This window comes from Ursus maritimus, unplaced genomic scaffold, assembly GCF_017311325.1.
Source record: "Ursus maritimus isolate PB19 unplaced genomic scaffold, ASM1731132v1 scaffold_1, whole genome shotgun sequence".
Lineage (NCBI taxonomy): Eukaryota > Metazoa > Chordata > Mammalia > Carnivora > Ursidae > Ursus > Ursus maritimus.
The window spans coordinates 24,512,282-24,532,892 of NW_024423343.1; the positions used below are offsets into that span (position 1 = coordinate 24,512,282).

Sequence of the window (20,611 nt, forward strand, 5' to 3'; positions counted from 1 at the left end):
CTATGGCATCTAGTTTACAAATTCATATAAACCATTTATGTTTCACTTCGAAGGATCAGTCATATTAGAAAAATTTATCCATAACACTCTTTAGCAATATCCACGTAGGGGTACAAGAATGATTTGAGTTCACAAAACCTGAAGAGAAAAGCATAGTTAGAGGTCAGTACAATTTCATTAATTTCCTAATTCTTACTACTTCAACTGTAAATTTTCTGGGAGATTAAGAGTAACTTCTTTTCCGGATACCCTTTATCTTCCTCTGTAGCTTAACTTTCCACCCCTCTCCAGGACAGACCCTCAACACTGTAAGAAGGCATTCACCCTCCTCTAAACATAGGAGATTCTCACCTATCTAAAAAAGTCTGACCTAAAATCTGCAAAGATGGGCATTAATCAGAGAAGGAGCTACTACCCAGGAAAGACATCTATATATCCATATAGTCCTAGATTTCATAGTAAGATCTCATAACTGTAAAAAGTTATATGGATCTCATTCCATTTTTAAGTGGATGCTATGATTGTAAATTATGCTTTTCTTTGAAAAGAAAAGCAAAAAGTGATTTCTAGTGATTTCTAGAGCAAAGCAGTTGAGTTCCTCAGTCTTGGGATTAATTATTATAGGATGGAATGAGCATGTGTAATGCAAAAGCTGGAAAACAGGATTCTAATATGAACATTTATTATATTATGAGGGTTTAAATTGCCCCACAAAGATTCAAACTAACAGCTGATTTCATTAAAAAAATGTGCTTTATGAGAAAATACGTATACATATAAAATGGCATTCCATGTGATTTTTTAAAATTATGTTTAAGGTCTTACCATTTCTGATGCATTTTTATAAGTTTATAAACTTTCTTTTAAATATTATATATTACTATTTTTCTGCATTAATTTTATCCTTATTTTATCACTTAAATTCTGGATGATGTGTGTGTTTATATAATTGTAAATTTTGTCCTGTGCAGATCTGTGTATTTACAGAAATGTTCAATTCTTGCAAATGATTATAAGATGATTTCACTGGAGAAAATATGAGTTTCAGGCCCATTTGCCAATTTTCTGCCTGGATTGTTGCTTTTATATAACTAAGTCAAAATCCTTAAGGAATATAGTGTATAGCAGATACAATGATTTAACATTAACTATACTACTTCATTCTTTATCCACATTGGACAAAATTAATAAGCATCTGAAAAAAATTTACAGACTAAGTTGCCGTCTTATATGTTTTATATTCTGTGACATTTCAGAATACTTGTATACTTCAAATTACATTAGGATTACAGAGCACTTAAAAAGCAAAATAAGAATCCCAGGTAATTTAGGTCAATGTGTTTGTTGTCATAGATCTGTTGGTATATTTTAAAATTTATATTTGCTTTTATTAGCAAGTAATTGAAGATTTTTGTAGGAAAACAAGCTTAGATAATACATTTTAAAAGCGATGTGATTAATATTATTCACAGAATCAACAAATTCTGCTTTGCTGGCTCACTTTTTAAATGTCTATAAAAGTCTGCATTTGCTCTTTCATTCAAATAATTCACAGTTGATTATAGGACTAAAAAGAATTTGTACCCTTTAAGTTTTAGATATGATCAGAACAATGTTTATATTATCAGAGGACTTTGCTTTGATTGTCCCACTCTAACAAGCTCTCTAAGGTCTATGCTTATACTTCCACAGCAACACAGTGCATATTATAGAGCTCTGACCAAACAATTTAGGAATCTTTAGGCATGACTTCTTGAGTTTCTGATACTAGATTCTATAAAATGTTCATTGAGGCAGACATTGCCTAGGTGTCCGTAGACAGGAATAAGAGAGTCATGATCATAAAACAGAAAAAGTCCAAATAGTAAACAAAAAGCATAATAGGAGATGTAGTCAAAGTGGAGGCCAGGAGAAGATCATGTAATACTTTTTATAGGTCACAGTTAAAGTTTTCATTTATTCTAATTACAAGAGGAAGCAACTGTAGACTTTTTAGTGGACAGCATAGGATGAAGCAAACAGGATACCCATAATAAAACTTTTAAATTCCTTCCACAATGGACTGTCATTAGGACAATTCTCATCAGTCTTCATCACTTTACATCAAGACAGAGATACGGAAGGATTTGTCATGTGTGCGATTCTTTCTTCCTAAGTCTTTTGATATATAAATATAGAACATTTAGAATGACTATTCTGTATTCAAAATAATAACTGTCCAATGACTGCTTAGGGGAAAGCTACTCCAAGTAAATACATGCAAGAGGAGTTCCAAAATAGTATGTATGTGCCCAATTATCACTTCCAACAAAACATCCCAAACAAAATTCATTTTTTTAAAATCAGAGGTAAGATATTTTGTTACCTTGAACCTTCTGTTAATATTACCACATTTTCCTATTCAGGATCAAATTATGAGTAAAATCAGTGTTTGTTTTTTTTTTCCAATTTTCTTGTTTGTCATATTTTGTAACATTTCACTTTTTTTTGTCTATTGTATTTATCATTACAGCATAAGGCATTGAAGTATAAATATGGAAATACTACCTGGGTTTTCTAAATGGTTACTTTGATTCTAGTATTGTTCTTCTTTAACTTAAACTTATTTCACAATATCTGTTTTCCTCAAGTGCTTATCTTTAACAAATATATACTGAACACATCAACCTTTAAGGTTCTATTCTGATTACTTAGATTAAAATTTGTGCCTTTCATTAATATAGATGAAAAAGCCTTTTGCTGACTCTTTTTCTGGTTGCCGCCCTCCACCTCTCTCTCTCTCCTTCTCTTGTCCCTCTTTTTCTTTAACTTTCTCTCTCTTACAACCTATACTTTAACTTTCCCAGTTTGGATATTAGGTAATCAGGACTCAATACTGTGACATAATATTGGGAGCAAAGAAGAAGAATTAACAATACAATGATTACAAGAATAAACATAAGAAAAAGTATAGGATAGAGAGAAATTAAAATAATATCGATATGTTAAAAATAAGTGAAATTGTTGGATAAATACAATTATGTATTTGTGAAGATAGGAGTTAACTAGTCCAAGATGAATGCTCTTTGATAATGATCTTAACATTTTGCTTTTGGTACTTATATTTTTATTTTGATTTGATACTTGTGTTTAAATACTTCAACTTGATATTTTAAATGGTCTTTTTAAAAAAAATTTATTTATTTATTTATTTGCGATAGAAAGAGCAGGAGAGAGAGCATGAGCAGGGGGCAGAGGACAGAGGGAGAGGAAGAAGCAAACTCTCTGCTGAGCAGGAAGCCTGACATGAGGCTCCATCCCAGGACCCCAGAATCATGACCTAAGACAAAGGCAGATGCTTAACTGAATGACCCACCCAGGCGCCCCTAAATTGTGGATCTTTCATTAGCTATTGCCCAAAAGTCCAAAATTATAGTTCCTGGAAATTAAAACTTTATAACAAACCTACCAAAATAAAATAAAAAATATTTTTTAAAAATTTTCCCACCTATGTTATCTCCCAAAAAATCCTAAACAAAGACATACCATCCTCTAAATTTTTGTGTTTGTAACTGTTTTTTAAGAGTTTGAATGGAAAAGAATTCCGATCAAATCAATATATCTAAATTTTATTTGGGGATTTACATATATCCAACATGTGCATGATTTTGAGGTAATCAAAAGACTACTTGAAATATTAGGGTTATTTAGTTTAAAAGATAATTAGAATGGTGGTTGAGGGACCCTCCTGAGAGTTTCAGGGCCCTTGGGCCTCTGGGCTACAGGAGCAAGGCTGTGCAGGGAGCACCAGGGGGCCTTGTAGGACTTTCCCAGGGCCACTACTGGTGTGGAGCCGTAGGCAGCCTGAGATGATGGTGGCCTGGGCTCAGTGGGGATGCCCTGCATGCTGGCCTGTGGAAGCTGGTCCCCTGAGACCCTGGCACAGCATCAGCCACAAGCTGACCCTCCTGGACTTGGTGTGCTACCTGTGTGTGGGCCACAGTTTCGGCAGCCTCGTGCTCAGCCCAATGGGTGCCCGGCATATGTCCCCCACAGATAGGCAGCTGGTGACACCGTCAGAGGTTCCTCTCATGGACTGTTCCTGTGCCAGAGTGGAGGACATGCCATTTGGGAAGATGGCAGAGAGCCTTTGCAGCTGCTGACCCACTAGGTGGCTGCCAGCCCTGTGAACTATGTCTGGCTCTTCAAACTGTTCCCTGTGGAGGTTTTTGTTGCCACCTTCTGCACCTTCGGATTTTACTGTCATTGTGCTGCAGAAGTTTAAGTGGGGCAAGGACTTCCTGGACCTGAACCACCAGCTTCTAGACAGTACATGGCCTGCAGCAGCCTGGAGTGGGTGCTCCAGGCACAGAAGGAGCTCCTGGGCGGTGCCACAGAGAGCCCCAGGAGGAGGAAAATTATCCTTTTGATGTGAATTCAGGGCAGGAGTTTGTAAAGTCCCACACGCCCATGGGTGGCACCTGGCTGCCCGTAGACAGTGATAACAGTCCCAAGGACTGAGCATCAAGGGTCTGATTCCAAGGACCAAGAGCAGTGCAACAGTCTAGAAGAGGACAGAGGCAAGGAAAGGTAGCCAGGTCAGGGCATCAACAGAGGTTTGAAAGAGAATCAAGAAATGACAAAGATACTGAATATGCAGACATGTTTTTTGAGGCTAGGCATTGAGGAAATCTCAATATGGCAGCAGGATTTGTGGGAACTCCTGACAGACCTGGTGGGCTTGGCCCCTTGTGGCTACCAGCAGTGGATGCTCACTGGGTTCTATCCTAGTGCTTCTGAAGTGCCTCACTCCGGCTCCTGCCTCAGAGCCCTGACAGTGAGGCAGGGGGTCAAGAACGAGGAAAACCAAAAAAGAAAAAAAAATAACTAACATGTTTGATTCTATCCATTTCTCCAGTGAATGTTCAGAAGTCTAGGAATTTGTGAGATCTCCATAGGTTCATATATTGAGTCAGAGTCAGAATGTTGCTTCCTATTTTGTTTTATGCTCAAGTGCTTTATATTGTCTTACTCATACTTTTTTAGCATATGAAATTGCCTTTTTTTCTAGGTAAAATAATGATAAAAAATCTACGGTTTTACACAGTTCAATTTACGATTTCAAATTCTTTGAGGAAAGTATCTGTACTACACATTTACAAGGTTTCTTCCCCATTCTCAAAGTTCCTGGGTTTTTTTCCAGTATCGCGCAAAAATAGATGATAAAACAGCATTAATTTGTGATTAAAAAGACAAGAGTTTCAAGTGTACGGTGTTCTTCTGAGGAATTATTCTAATTAGTTTTAACTTATGAACATTTTCTGTAGATGTGTGTATAGGACTCTATGGGAAATAAGTTTTTCTGATCTACAACACCAAAAGAAAATGCCATCATCCCTTAAAGAAAAATATTAAGGGCAAAGTAATATTTTTAACTGAATTAAAAACATAGCATGAAAACTTTTTATTTTCTGCTAATAAGAAACAGACTTTGTAGTATTAATTTGGACTTAAAAAACTATTCATTGTGATTTTTATCATCATGTAATTATTGTTAAATTGTAAAATTATTGTTTTTATCCCTTTAGCAAATAAACATGGGGCAATATTAATAGTCAACATGGAAAACTTTGGAGTTCTCCCTTGAAATGAACACTTTTCTAGATCTCATGATTGTTCTGCATGCCAGACAACCAGAATTGTAAATGAGGTTTTAAAGACATGTTCAGCTCTTCTTTTTATTAGTGTCTTTGAATATTTCAATAACAGTGAGGTCAATTAAAGTTTTTTTGAATGAATACATTTTATATTGACTCAGACACAAACAACTAAGTAATTTAAAATGGTAAAGGTAAAAATATAAAAGGAATTGCCCTTTTTTATAACATGACATTATCTACTTATGCCTTAAATTAAAAAAAAATCCTTTGTTGGCTTTGAGAGTAATCAAAAATGTAATATGATCATTCTATTACCTCATTAGTCAGCATTACAGATCCTCTGTTTTAGTTCATTGGTTTCCTTATTGTTTACTGATCATATACACTTATTCCGCCTTCTGAGTTGTTCGGTTTAGTTGTTTTTTCCTTGTGTCTCTGAGCCTCAAACCCCACCTCTTCTAGAATTATAATAGTTCTTTGTTTTTCATAACTATTTTAATTCTTTTTTTTAAGATTTTTTTTTTTTTTATTTTAGAGGTAGAACGTGAGAGCAGGGGGGAAGGGCAGAAGGAGAGGGAGAGAGAACCCTCAAGCAGACTCCCCTCTGAGCATGGAGTCTGATGCAGGGCTCCATACCATGACCCTGAGATCAAGACCAGAACCAAAACAACGAGTCAGTCACTTAACCAACTGAGCCTGGGGGTTGCCTCTTATAACTATTTTAACTCTTAAAGATAACCCAAGACCTAATTTTTTTATCCACTTCAGTTTCCTCTCAGAACTCAGATCACTTTTGTCTATCTTAGTGACTCCTAGCTAGTCACATCACATGGATACACCATGTTATCAGTGAGATAGAATGACACTGCATATAACAGATTGACAAAGATTCTATGTATATCTTCTGTAGAACTTAGCATAAAGCCAAACTTCTAAGTACTTCACTATTAGCCTCTAGCTAATATCAGTAGTCTTTTTTGTAATGTTGGTGGTGGTAGTATTCAAACTGTTTTCGCATTCTATCAATATTGCCTTTGGTTTTTCCCTAATTCTTTTTGAGATATATTTCCTTTTATCTCAAAAAGAAACAGCATTAAGAAATAGTTTATTTTTATACCACATTATTTTTACTGGTTATTTGTCATAGACTCTAACTCTCTGCTGGTGTTGACGTATTCATAAATATTCCTATTTTGCTTAAGATTTTTGTAATTCGGAAAGTCATCTATTAGTTACATAGCACCAGGTATTTCTATGGAAAAAAAATAGAAATTTACAATATTTACTGTCAATAAACTTTAATTGTGCCAGCAAGGGGGCAGAAATGCAGAAAATTACAGACTTTTAAATGTGTGAATCGCTTGCAAGTTAGAAGGCCTAGGTAATTATTTATCTTAGATGGGTAGTGCACAATAAAACCCAGGGACAATGATAATTGAGGTGACTTCATTTTGCTTCAACTCTGTTATCACATAAAAGGAGCAATCTGTTTTTAATCTAAAATTTGACATGAATAAACTTGTTTTATGAGTTTCTTGGTGCTTGCTAAAACGAAGAAAGCAGCAATTTCAGAGAGTTAGGTTTATAACAATCTTTTGAAGACCCTATAGCTAGAAATTAATCAGAATAATGTTGAACTATTAGAAAATAATTGGAGTAATTAAAAAGCACAAATCGAGTCAAATTACAGAGCGAAAGACAATATCTTTTTTTTTCTTATGTCCAACATCATACCATGGCATCCTTTCCTTATTATTCATGGAAGTTTGTGACTTACAATAGAAATTGGCTGATGGCTTTTCTCACACAGGCTTCCAGAATCAAATTTGATTTTTGATAAGTGATAAATATTTAGGATGAATGCCAAGAGACCTCTTATAAATGGTGGTTATATTTTTGCGCAATTATAGAAACTTACGAGAGAAGTGTAATGATCTCATCAACAACTTCATTTCATCTTACCATTTACATTGTAAGTTTGAAATGAATTACTAGTTTGTGATTTATCTACACAAATAGGGCAAGAAATGATATAGACATTTTGCATTTCTTATACATTATTGTTAACCATTTCTGCTTATTGCACAGTGAAGAAGTGAGTCTTATAGAACTGATCATGTGTAGGTATGCAAACTGCTAATTACGTGTCTCATTTTCATCATCCTTGCTTTCAACTTTTACATTCAGTGTGAGATTCTGAGCAATTCAATTCACAAACTGAGTCACCACTCACTATTCCTAACATAAAACCAAGAGAATATTTTCCTAGAAAGTCAGAATTTTGTATTTTTTAATTTAAATTCAATTAGCCAAGATATAGTACATCTTTTGTATTTTTTTTACAAAGGATGACAGTTTTAATACTCAACTTAATCACACATAGCATGATTTTTTTTTAAATAGACATTTACATGGATAGTTTTATCATCTAAGCTTATAAAATGAATAGGTGTTTAGACTATTAATGAAACCAACCTAAAAAATAGTGAATCCAAATATATTTGTAATTTGGCAAAGGTTAGATAACATGTGTGAACCAGACGGGGAGATGATGATTGAGTTATGTCTCTTAAATTACCATCATTGTATATTTGTGAACTATGCCTATTGAAAGATCTTGTCTAGAGCAAGAGATTTCCAGGGAATGTACAAAGAACTAGGTAACAGCAGTGATTGTTCATTTAGATTTTAGTGCTTGCTGAATAATTCAGTGAACTTATAGTTTTGATTATTAGAATTAAATTAATTTTAGCACTACTTCTGTAATATTGCAGAAGACAATATTATCATTGCATTGACAGATACATTGTCTATTTGTAATGGGAGAATCGTATACTATACCAGACTGTAATAGAAAGTATATTTCTATGTTCTCTCTAACAACTATCTCAGAATTTTATTCACATATACAACTAAGGTTTTGTCATAGCTAACAAAGAAAATGCTAACCAAATTTCTTCTGGCTGGTAGGAAAAAAATGCCCCTTTGAGAACTATGATATTGTTAACCCTCCATGCCCAGTTTTTGTTGTGTTCCTTATTTAACTCAATGGAGAATCTTGGTAAGTTAGCACAAAATAATCTAAGCTAAATTCTGTGAAGGATTTTATTTTGATTTGTCTCTAAAAATTGGTATTGACTTTCAACTTCATAAGTTCTGGATTGCAGGTTTAGGAACGTAGATTTATTGAATATACTTTTGTATGCTAACAGCACTGGAGAATAAAAACAGATTATCTTCGTTATGCCGTTTGTCATGATACCAGAAGAGCAAATGGTTACTACTCTGTTCCCTGAATTGGCTTATTGCTTTACCTTGCTGCTGTGGGCATCAGCCAACTCTCTTCATTTCCTATCCCTTTGTTGGTTTCTATATGACTGTGTGTTCTGTCCCCTTTTCTCTCTCCCTCTGTTTCCCCTCACTTTCTCCTGCCCCCCTCAGCCTTATTCCCTAATAACAGTATAGATGTGTGTAACCTAACTGTGGTTATGTCTAGAGGTGGGTACATGTATGTGTTACCTCGAGAAACACATGCATACCTTCAACTTACAGAAGTAATTACTTACATTGATCATGCCCTCCATGATACTCACCATTTTCCATAGAGAGATGACAGAGAATTTATTGTTGTGAGTTTCTTACCCATGTATGTTAATCCTACAGTAATAAATACATGCATTTCCCTATAGTGAAGAGTGTAGAAGCTTCAAATTCCTTCTTTTTAGGTAATTTTTTCGCCTCCTGGGATACTTATCATAATATGTAAAACATTAACCTTTAATCTCACATTTACCTTTGTAATAGACTTTACCCAAATGAAACAGTTTCAGATAAGTTGTATTAAAATTTGGCAACTAATGTATTTGAAAAAATGTCTCAGAAGATGCTGAGGCTTATAAAATTGCCATTAGTGTTTATTCTATGTTGGCTCTTCCGTTATTCCTTTTACTCTTTATTTTCATGTTTTGATTAAAATTCAGAAACTATGCTAAAGAAGACTAGAGGAGAAAAAAAGTAAGTTTCAAGTTATTCTAGCAAGAGGCTATGTCATATAAAATGTATGATAACAGCTGATCTTCGAGTCTACTATGAGGATGTTTTAGGGTGAGAGGCTTTTTTTAGGAGCAGAAATTCAGGACAAATGCACAGATTCAAAGGATTCTTTATAGCAACATTTCCCAGACTTTTAGGTTTTATGGACTAGCGATTTCTTTTTTTCTTTTAATTGGAGGGACTGGAGTAAGGTTGTCAACTTTTTATTTTGTCGAGGAAGAATGCTAAAAATATCTGTTGGCAAGGACTATTAGAGAAAGAATATTTCACACACACACACACACACATACACACACACACACATACACACACACACACACACGAGTGAAAAGAATATAAACTCAGAAGAAAATACAGACTTTTCCATATAATGACACCTGGCAACTATATACCAGTATATTTTTAATATAGATGTCTTAAAAATCTGAAGGCTGAAATGTTGTAACATAAAATAACATTACACATAATATCTTCATTAATATATTTTGGTCACCCAGTGCAACACCAAGTAGTGCTCAAATAAATTGTTTCTTCCTCTACTTTGTTTTCCATCACATTGTTGAGGATCTAGTTTCACATATTAGTGAAAATAGAAACAGTTCTATTAATAATAGTTATACTAAATTTACGTATTTTGGGAAAAATGAGATATGCCATGGAAATATGGTCTTCATGTCTCCAGGAATCTGCTTTCTTTCCTTCAGACTAGGAAGAAATTGCAAGAGTAGCTAGAGCTCAGAAAAACAATACAATGAAAAGCCTTTCCTAAGCTACACAGCTCTGGGGTCTCACTGCCTAAAAGAAATCAGCCACTTTGGGAAACTGCTTAGCAGTAGCTGCTAGTGGTAAAATATGCCTATCATGTATTTATATCTATAATTATACCTATATTTATATCCATATTTGTATTATGCCTACCAAAAGATAAGTTTGAGAATGTTCATTGCAGCATTATTTGGTAACAACTTAAATTTCAATCAGTAGGAATATGGAGTATTTAATTTTGGTCTAGACACATCATGGAATACTATAGCAAATAAAAGTGAATGAATTACTGTTTCCAATAGAACATGGTTGAATCTCATAAAGATTATGTTGAATGAAGGAGAATAGACAAAGCATCTATACTCTATCATTCATTTATATGATTTTATTTATTCACAGTAAAATTAATCTGTGCCTCTAAAAGTCAGGATGGTGATTGCCTATTGAAATGTGAGATTATAGTGATTACAAAAGGATACAAAGGGAACTGGGCACTGACAGTGTTTTATATCATAACTAGGTGGTGATTAAATAAGTAATTTACCTTGTGAAAATTTATGAGATTTATATTTATAATTTTTTTCACACATTTATGTATATTTCAATGAAATATTTATTTAAGCTTTTAAATGCACAAAGTACACATAATATTAGAATATTAACTAAATGGTTATTTTTCCTGCCTAATGAATCAGGGCTTCTCACTGTAGACTCCTTGATTTTATAGAATAAAATAAAATAGAGTAGAATAAAACTACTCTGACAATCATCTCTATATTTCTTCACTGAGAGTGGATTTTTAGTTTCATAAAATCCAGGCTTAAGGCTGATTTTTTGTTGTTCTTAATAATTTGTATTCTCAAGCTACAAGTTGAAAAAATTTAAAAAACCATAACATTGTTTCTTTGGAGTCTAAGATCTACCTTTTCTCCCCAGAGATATAAGTTTTGAAGGGTATATTGTTAAGAATAAGAAAATGTCTGTTAAACAATGAGTCAAAGCCTTGCTCTGGAACACACACAACAAAACTCAGAGGAAGATGACTCCTTTTTGAGTCACTGTAACTAATGGATTATGTATCATGGAGTGTTTGCTGTCCTCCTTCATGGGTATGTTGACCAATTGAGATAAAATAAAAATAGCAGAATTATTGACTATCATTCAGCACAAACAGTGTAAACTTCTAAATAGAAAAAACAAAACAAAACATGTTTCTGATAATTACAGGGGAGCTTTTTTTTTTTTTTTAATGTTCAGTTAGCCAACATATAGTACATCATTGGTTTTTGATATAGTATTGGATTCATTAGTTGCGTATAACACCCAGTGCTTATCACAACAGGGGAGTTTTTGATTGTGTGCTTGGGGATGGGGTAAGGGGAATGATTTGGGAATGCTGCCTCTCCTGAGTCAATGACCAATTTTGCATAAAGCCAGCAGTTCAGTCTGTCGCCTCCCTGTTTTTGTTTTTGTTTTCACAAGAAAGAGGCGAATGACCTTTAGACCTGAGTAATCAAGAATTAATGAGTTTGCCTAAAGGAGTAGTGATCTGAATCTGCCAGAGGTCACGAATAGGTTATGAACGGCCTTGAGAATTGTCATTTTTAATATAAGTCGTACAAGTGGATCTAAGAGGTTTTCTGGAATGAATCATCACTGAGGTTGTTACCTTAGAATAAAGGCCTTGACCTAAAATGGAAAGAGAATAGACTCCCAATTAAAACAAATGCAATGTAAACTTCCCACTTTGAATCTGTCAACTTATTGGTGGAGTATAGGTAAGTGACGAAAAAAAAAAAAAGAGCAAGATCTGTGGTGGTTCAATTTCTATCACACAGACAATTATGTGAAACCTAGTTTGCATTTGCAGCCCCAAATCATATATGCATTCAGCAGCTTTGTGGAGTCTCAGAGGCTAGCCTACTTAAAACTATCCTTTATATCATCCTCAGAAATAAAACCTGTCTCTTCAAGCAGAGAAAAGGATGACAGTGGAAGGAAAGCACAAAGGAGCAGTACGAGACCCAATAGTCAGCTGTGGTGACAAGACTATGGGGCCAACAGTAGTTACATTAAGAATTTAGGAAGTTAAGACAGTATGCCAGCAATGGCAGGGGATATTGGTCTCCTTATTTTTTTATTTCTTTATTTTTATTTTATGGAGCAACTATCCAAATTCCAGCCACCAGTAGCAGCCCCAGAGAAGGGATCATGCAATTCACCTTCTCTTTAGATGATATTGAGCTAAGAAAAGCTTAATCTCTTGCAGCAAATGGTAGGATCCCAAAGGAGAAAGAGTGAAACATTTTTTGTTGTTGTTTTCATTTATTTAGATAAACTAAATAAATGTAGGCTATCAGAAAATAAAATAAATAAAAGCTTTGTTCATTGAAGAGGAGACAGAACACTTAGCGATGGCAGTGACAAAGTGTTGGCTATAGTAATGTGCACTGCAGTGGGCAATGTCGAAGATTTTATGTAGGGTAGTGTTTTCCAGTTTAAGGATAGTGTCGGTTTAGATTCAGGATAATATCTATCATCTTCTCTATATGAAAATGTATAATACTGTCCCTGAGTCATTAAGAGAAAATTTGAATCTATCCCTCACTTACTGTTCCTTCAGTGAAGTCAGAGAGCTTTTCCATGGCTTGCGCATGGGGTGATGTATGGAAGATAATGGTTTTGGATGATTAAGCTGCTAGAAATCAGTAAATTAAAATGTGAAGATATTGGTGGTATTGAAGACTAAAGAGACTGATATAGAATAATGAGGGCCTAGACCAGAGGGCAAGCACTAGAGTGGACACTGAATGAAAGTAATAGATAAAGACAGCAATAATATAATGTATGCTGAGGCTTATTCATATTTTTAATTGTTTTCTGTGGCTGTTTCACCAAATGTGACTAGAACAGAGAATATCAACATAAATTCCTTTAGGCTTAATAAAATCACCTAACAAGGTAAGATATTAGTCAGAGTGTTTCATAACAATAAAATGTAGAATGCTTAGCCTCTGGTCATATCTCTTCTGGTTTTGATGAAAATAAGAATAACAAGAATAATGACAAAAACAAGTGTTGAGAAAGTATTCTCAAGAAATTGATTTTGAAATTGCGTCATTATAATCATTTAATGCATTTATCTCTTGTTTGCTTTTTTACACACCCTCTCATCACAATGAGATCAAAAGCATCTGGAAGGCAAGGACCATTTTTTGTACTCTTTAGTATCCACGATATACCATGTGATTCTGATGAATATGACCATTTTATGATTATGCACAAGGTTCAGTTTTACCATAACCATTTATTCAATACACATGTATTTCCTATTTAACATACTTTAAAACTTGTGGTAAATCTTTTTTTTTTAATGATTTTTTATTATATTATGTTAGTCACCATACAGTACATCCCCAGTTTCCGATGTAAAGCTCGAAAAACTTGTGGTAAATCTTAAGACGAACATGAGAAAGACGTAAGGGCTTCTAGTTTAGCAAAGAAGAAAACTATAATGGATTCAAAATAATTGGACCACATAACCTTGACCCCGTAGATACTTTGCTTCTGCTCCTTTGACTTAATGCAGATTTTCTGGATCTGATATTTTCTGGACTGAACTGTATTAAGGCAATTTAATTTCTGAACATACTTTTGACATATATTTTTTCTATTTTGCCTTTTTTTCCCTACCAAATTTATTTCATTGGATAAATTATTTTCTTTGTAGATCTTGAAATCATGGTTTGCTTCATTACCTCACATTATCTGATGGGTGCTTTCATTTGTGAATTTTCTTTCACAGTTTTAATTTCTTACTAAGTCCCATTTTCTCAGATAGAATTTTGTATATCTTTATCAATTTTTACTTAAAATTTAGTGTATGCCATTTTATGTGTTATCAGTTTTATTGCAGGCTGATTAATTCTGAAATAAATTATTTTGAATGAGTCTCTGAAACAATTTAAGATTAGCTGCAGTTCTGTAATTGTATTGACTATAAGGCAGAACAGGGTTGAAACAACCCTAGAGTCAAATGGCAAGTTCCCAGTATCCTTCCTTATACCTAATATATATATAATTGTGAACACATCAGAATCTACACTTGTCAGTATCCTAATACAATTGCTATTATCACTTAGCTTTCATTATGCTGCAATTCAAGGACAAAACAAAGTAAGTTTAGATAGTGCTGCCCTACCTGTCTGGAGAGAATATTGAACCGTTGATTAATGAGCCATAAACTGGCCCATTCATTAATTAACATGAATTAATATACATATAAATTAATATTTTTCAGCCACATGAAGTAATGCCATCTTCAAACACCTTATTCTTTCTACTTTTCATCCATGACAGCTCTACCATCCAAAATGATCTTTTCCTCCATCTCTGCCAATTACTGGCTTACTGATAAGTCTTCTTTGGTTGCCCCGACCAGAAATCCTTTCTGTTTTCTGAATGCCTGTAGAAAGCTCTACCTGTTCTTTCAAATATTATTTAATACTTGAGGTTGTCTGTAATTATCTTTCTCCTCTGCTTGATTATATGTTTATTGAGAGTAAGAATAAACCTTATTTATATTAGTGTTCTCTATAACTGTTGGAGCAATTTCTCACCTTTTTTGAATAAATAAATACATATGTCGGGTGAATAAATTTTTTGATTACTGCTTGGAGAATAAGTGAACATAAACTTGCAGTGGAAGAACTCAAAATTCAGCTTCAACATAATGAAATTTCAGCACAGAATTAGACAAAGCATTTTAGAATCCCCAGAGGATAATTATTAATATGACAAGTTGCTGCTTATCACTGTAACTTAAATGGGAAGGGAAGGTAATTAAAAACTGGCAACTATCTGTGAACAAATACATAATTTTATGAGAACTGTGATGGAAGCTTAGAGCTTAGGTGGAAGATAGAAATGTTAGCATAAATGTCACGGTTGCAGGCAACACCCTTGAAAGAATTTGGTCAACCCTGGATAGATTATTGAACAACATAGCAAGAGGTTAATGAATAAGCTGAGCTCCATGGAGAAACTTTTATTAGAATATTTTATGGCTTTCCCTTGCTCATTATTAAAACCAATACATGCTATTTGTGCATAGAATGTGCTATTCTCTACCTACTTTACATTTATACTTTGCTATGCCACAGGATATTATATTTTTGGTTATACTCTGGAATGCCAGTGTAGAAAGATCACCTTAATAAAAATGTCATTTGAAGACTATGTATGCTTTTATCTTTATAAATAAGATCTCAGTAACTTAGCATATTGAGAATAAAAAGTAAAAATCTTTTTTTTAAAGAACATAAAAATAATGATTAATAATATCTTAAAACAATAATAAGAAGTAACTTTAAATATATCTATAAAGGCATACTTAGAAGATCTAAGAGCTAGTACCATATGCCTATTTTAAAGTAATCTTGTTCAAGATATATGTCCATTTTGATAATTAAACATTGGATAGAAAAAATAGTTATTCTATGTTATTACTATAATAATTCAATACTTGCATTGTTTTATTAAAATTGCTTTAATCCATTGTAATGAAGAAGTAGGAATTATATTACAAACTTTGAATTATATACAATAATAGCACAAATTCTTCTGTAGGACTTTATAAATATGGTGACCATATGTTTCAGTTTACTCAAAATACTCTCCTTTTTTTGATGTTAGTCATTAGTGCATACTTTTGCTATCAAACTTGTCCTGGACTGGTTGATAAATAATATGCACACACTATTTTTTTCCATGCTGATATTTATAGGAAAAATGTCTGCTTTCCATATTTCTACAGAGAAGAAGAAAACTATTTTTGGTGTATGTACCACTAATCACATTTTTCCATTGTCTAAGAATTAGCAAGGATATTTAGAAATAGATTAATGAGAGAATTATTGGATTATGCAGAAAACATGGACCATTATCTGCTGAGGAAAATTATTTTATTTATTTGTTTTTTTTTATTTTTTTTTTTTACTCATTTTTTTTAGAGAGAGAGAAAGCATGTGAGTGGTGGGGAGAGGCAGAGGGAAAGGGAGAGAGAGAATCTTAAGCAGGCTCCACTCCCAGCACGGAGCCCAAGGAGGAGCTTGAGATGTCACGATCCTGAGATCAGGACCTGAGCCAAAATCAAAAGTCAGATGCTTAACCAACGGAGCCATCAGTGCCCTGAGAAAAATCACTTTATATGTGATTTGCTCAATGTCATTCGAATCACTTATTTGGAGGTAAATTTATGCACTATAAAGACTAAAGTATGACAGATGTCAAGCTCAGCTGAGCATCTGCTAGCATCATGCCCGCTGAAAAACTACTGATTTGCTTTGATGCATTTGTGTTTGTTACTCATGTATTTATTACTCCTGGCTGCCCTTCACATTTGGAATCTCTAGGAAGAGTTCAGAGAATATAATATGTCCTGTGGGTAACTTGCAGGTGCCTAACCTTAACCCGCTGGGTTCTTCCCGGCATATGTTTATATGCCAGGAGTAGCCACAAAGACCAATTCATGTTTATAATATAACAGGACTAACAACTTTGACCAGGCTCATGATTGCTCTCCCTTCAGTTTACCTCTGAACCAACCTGGAAGCAAAACAATAGTATGCAAGGATACAAATTAACAGATAGGCTCCCTAAATACTCCCCAGTATGCAAAGATACGAATTAACAGATACGGTTCCCTAAATACTCCCCAGTTCTTAAAGAGGCAGGTGGTCAATGCAGGCTGCAGACTTGAGAAACCCACAAGACAAAAAAGCCCTGGATTTGTGGCATCTTACTTCCTTCGGCTCGATTAGGGGCCAACTCATGATTCAAGGCTCAATTTTAATCATCATAAAACAGAAATTCTTGTCACACTGTACTCCTTACAAACTTATTTGTCCTGTTTCTTCCTGTGCTTTCTAGGCTACACAGTGCCTGCCCATAGCCTATCCTGTACATGACACAAGGGGGTGTACCCTCTACACAGCAATAGATCCACTTTATCCAGGGTCAGGGTTTCTAGATGCTTTACCTGTTGAGCCTAATATCAGGGAGATAACATTTCAAACTCTAAGTTTCAAAATACCTTGTAACCAGATAGATAATTAAATCTAGAGTACGGCTGACGGTGGAAGCACTAGTCTGAGAAGAAAAACAAGGGCTCTTACTTGTGCGGCCTACATTTGAAGCCCAGTTCCACCCTCTTACTTGCATTGTGACCTTATTCAAGGTATACAACCTCTCTAGTTCTTAGTTTCCTCATCTGTAACACGAGTAATTGTAATAACCACATACAGCATGGTTAGACAAAGGGGTCTGGTGGGACAAGCTTAAAATACACACTGAACAACATCATAATGCTATTATGAAGGCAAAATAAAATAATGCACATTGAGCCTGACACATAGGTAGTCTTCAAAAACTGAAAGCTGCCGCTGCCAGCAACAGCAGTAACTGTACTATGGTACTTTTCTCTGTCACAGTTTCCCAGCCTTTAGAGAATACACAGAGAGTTGTGCATTGAGCCACTTGAAACCTTGAATCTCCTTGCTGGTCCTTGCAGTGTCTTCATGTGGGATCAGTTGGGAGCATAGTAAGTGGCAACTGAATGAATTGTGTATAATAGATTTTAACATTATTGCAATAATCACGATTACTGATTAAAGGAAAATACTAATGCATCAATCATTTGCTTCTGTTTTCACCTAATGTGGAAAAATTAGAAATGAAAAAGTCGATCTTTTTTTTTTTTTTTTTTCATTTGCAGAAGCTCATTTTTGGAGAAAAAAAACAGGGCAAACTGGCTCCATGCATAATTGGGCCATTTACAGATTTTATAATCTACTAAATATGAAGCGAAGCATAAGGCCTTAGTGCACCTGTATCTTTGAGTAAGGTTTCCCTACTCCAAGGATGGATTTGTCGGGGAAATCCCTGAACTCCCTCCACTGCTTCACTTCCCATATGTCTTACAAAACTCCAGCCACCGTGTTATAGCTGGGGTATAGACTTAAAAGAAGCAGCCAGCTGTTTAGAATCATGCTTGCTGGACAGCTCTTTATTTCAAAGCTATTGTTACAGTTGAATGCTATTAGATGTGAAATAGAAAATTGGAGAAATATAACCAAGATGGACTTTTTTTTTTTTTTTTTTAAATTGTGGGGCCACTCTGCTTGCATGAAGAAACCAGCATTCCCTGTAAACATCGCAACTACTGAATTTGGAACAAGAGACTATGATTTCCAAATTCAAATTGTCAACTCAATTGAGGAGGTGTGTAGGAAGATATACCTTTGACATTTAAAGGACAATAATGATCCTGTAGCTACTGTTTGAGAGCGTAACTTTAGAGTTCCAGGTGGTCAAATTATCTGCTCATTTTATAAGACAAGATTTCAGAAAGAGTCCAGTTTGAACTTTTTCCATTGAAATAAGTGAAATATTTCTTCAGCTCATTTTTCATAGTACTCTCTTTTTAATATTTAGCAGAGGGGACATTAGCCTAGGGATCAGATGGTTTACAGAGTGGAAAAATATTGCTTTATAATAAAAGGAGGATATTGAATAAAGCCCAGATTTAATACCCAGCCTAACAGAACACCCTGATGAATGTAATTGCATTTTAAGCATTCTGATTAAATTTTTTGATCCATATTGCATTTGTTTTGCTTGTGAATCTTTTATGAAAAAAAAGTGTCTGGAGATTAAAGGATTAGTGAGTTCTTAAGAAGCTGGGCAGCTGCTAAAGCATCTGAATATTCTTGCTTAAAGATTGGTTGAAAAGCTGCATTAATCTCAGCTGTTACAGTGAGTGATACGGCTAAAACTAGGAGAGATAAAGGAAATGCCCTAGGGATAACTTATTTCTATAGTGGACAACATGAATGATATCCACTGTAAATGGAAAAAAAAATAAAACTAAAGAAAATTGCAGTTGAAAAAGCATTTATCATCTATGCTGATTTGTTGGGAATAATGCTTTTCCTCCCTTTTCATTTCTTAGACTAATTGACAATTCAGGGAATATATAAAGATTAAGAAATAATTTGCATGCTCTCAAATCCTAAGTGTCATTCATGTCTTTTGATAACCAGACAACAAAAGGGCTAACAAATTAGCATAGCTATTTTACCTTGGAAGAGGAGAGGCTTATGTCACTCTGACAAAAAACAGATTAGATAGAACAAGTTTGCAATAGATCAGCATGTTTTATATAATAATCAACTTCTTTAAACAGTGGCCCAACATAAAACATAGAGTCTGCCTTTTTGTACAGAAAAGTGTTTCTAAATCCTTTACAAAAGCTGAATATGCTAAAGTCAAACTGATGTTCTCATTCACAAAGACCTAAAAATTATATATATTTCGTAAATGCCTAACCATAGTCCGCACAGGCCCAGCAACCGGATGAACTAGTGAGAGCTTTACAGATACCCTGAGAGAATGAGACCACTGTTGGTTGCGTTAGCTGGCTGCTGGCACCCAAAACAGTGATGGGGAAAAATAACTTTAAAATTCCTTTTTGGGAAGGATACTCAGCCAGTTCTCTATATGTGTTAGTGACCTCCCATGGGATTTTACCTGCCTATGATGGCTTTACTGAACAGAAAAGCTCAATGCAAGTGTCTTAACCTTGGCTTACCATTAAAATAATTTAGGCAAGCGTTGTAAAAATTCTGATGCAGGGCTTTTGGGGGGGGGTGATATAGGGGGAAAAGGAGATGGGGGAAGATTCTGATTTAATTTGTCTGGGGCATTGGTATTTTGCAAACTCAGGAGCTGGCATGGCATGCAGCAGAAGCTTTGGGAAGAACTTCTACTTGATACTTCTAGGAGGGATTGGGCTGGAAATAAAAACAGCCCACTCTCAGTGAGGAGAATACTGACTGCACTTCATTGGGTTCAGAATAGAATTGCCTAAGAATACCATCATCACTTCTGTAAAGGACCATCCCTTTCTCCCAGTGCAGTGCCCTTCACCTGTCCCCAGCATGCCTAAAATGGCTTTGCTAGAGAACCCTAAGAATAAATTCACACTATGAAAGGTATATGGGGTGCCTGTTATTTGGATAATCTCAAGCGTTGAATACCCATGATTAATTAGCACTCAATTTAGTTTTGACATTCCAATAGGTTGCATTTGAAAT

At 34.7% G+C, this 20,611-nt stretch overlaps 1 protein-coding gene and 1 pseudogene across 1 annotated transcript in view; both read left to right on the top strand.

The window, feature by feature from the left end:
* ERBB4 (erb-b2 receptor tyrosine kinase 4) overlaps positions 1-20,611 on the top strand; it is a 666,536-nt gene that overhangs the window by 241,264 nt on the left and 404,661 nt on the right. The window lies entirely within an intron of this gene.
* LOC103659839 lies at positions 3,852-4,500 on the top strand (annotated as a pseudogene).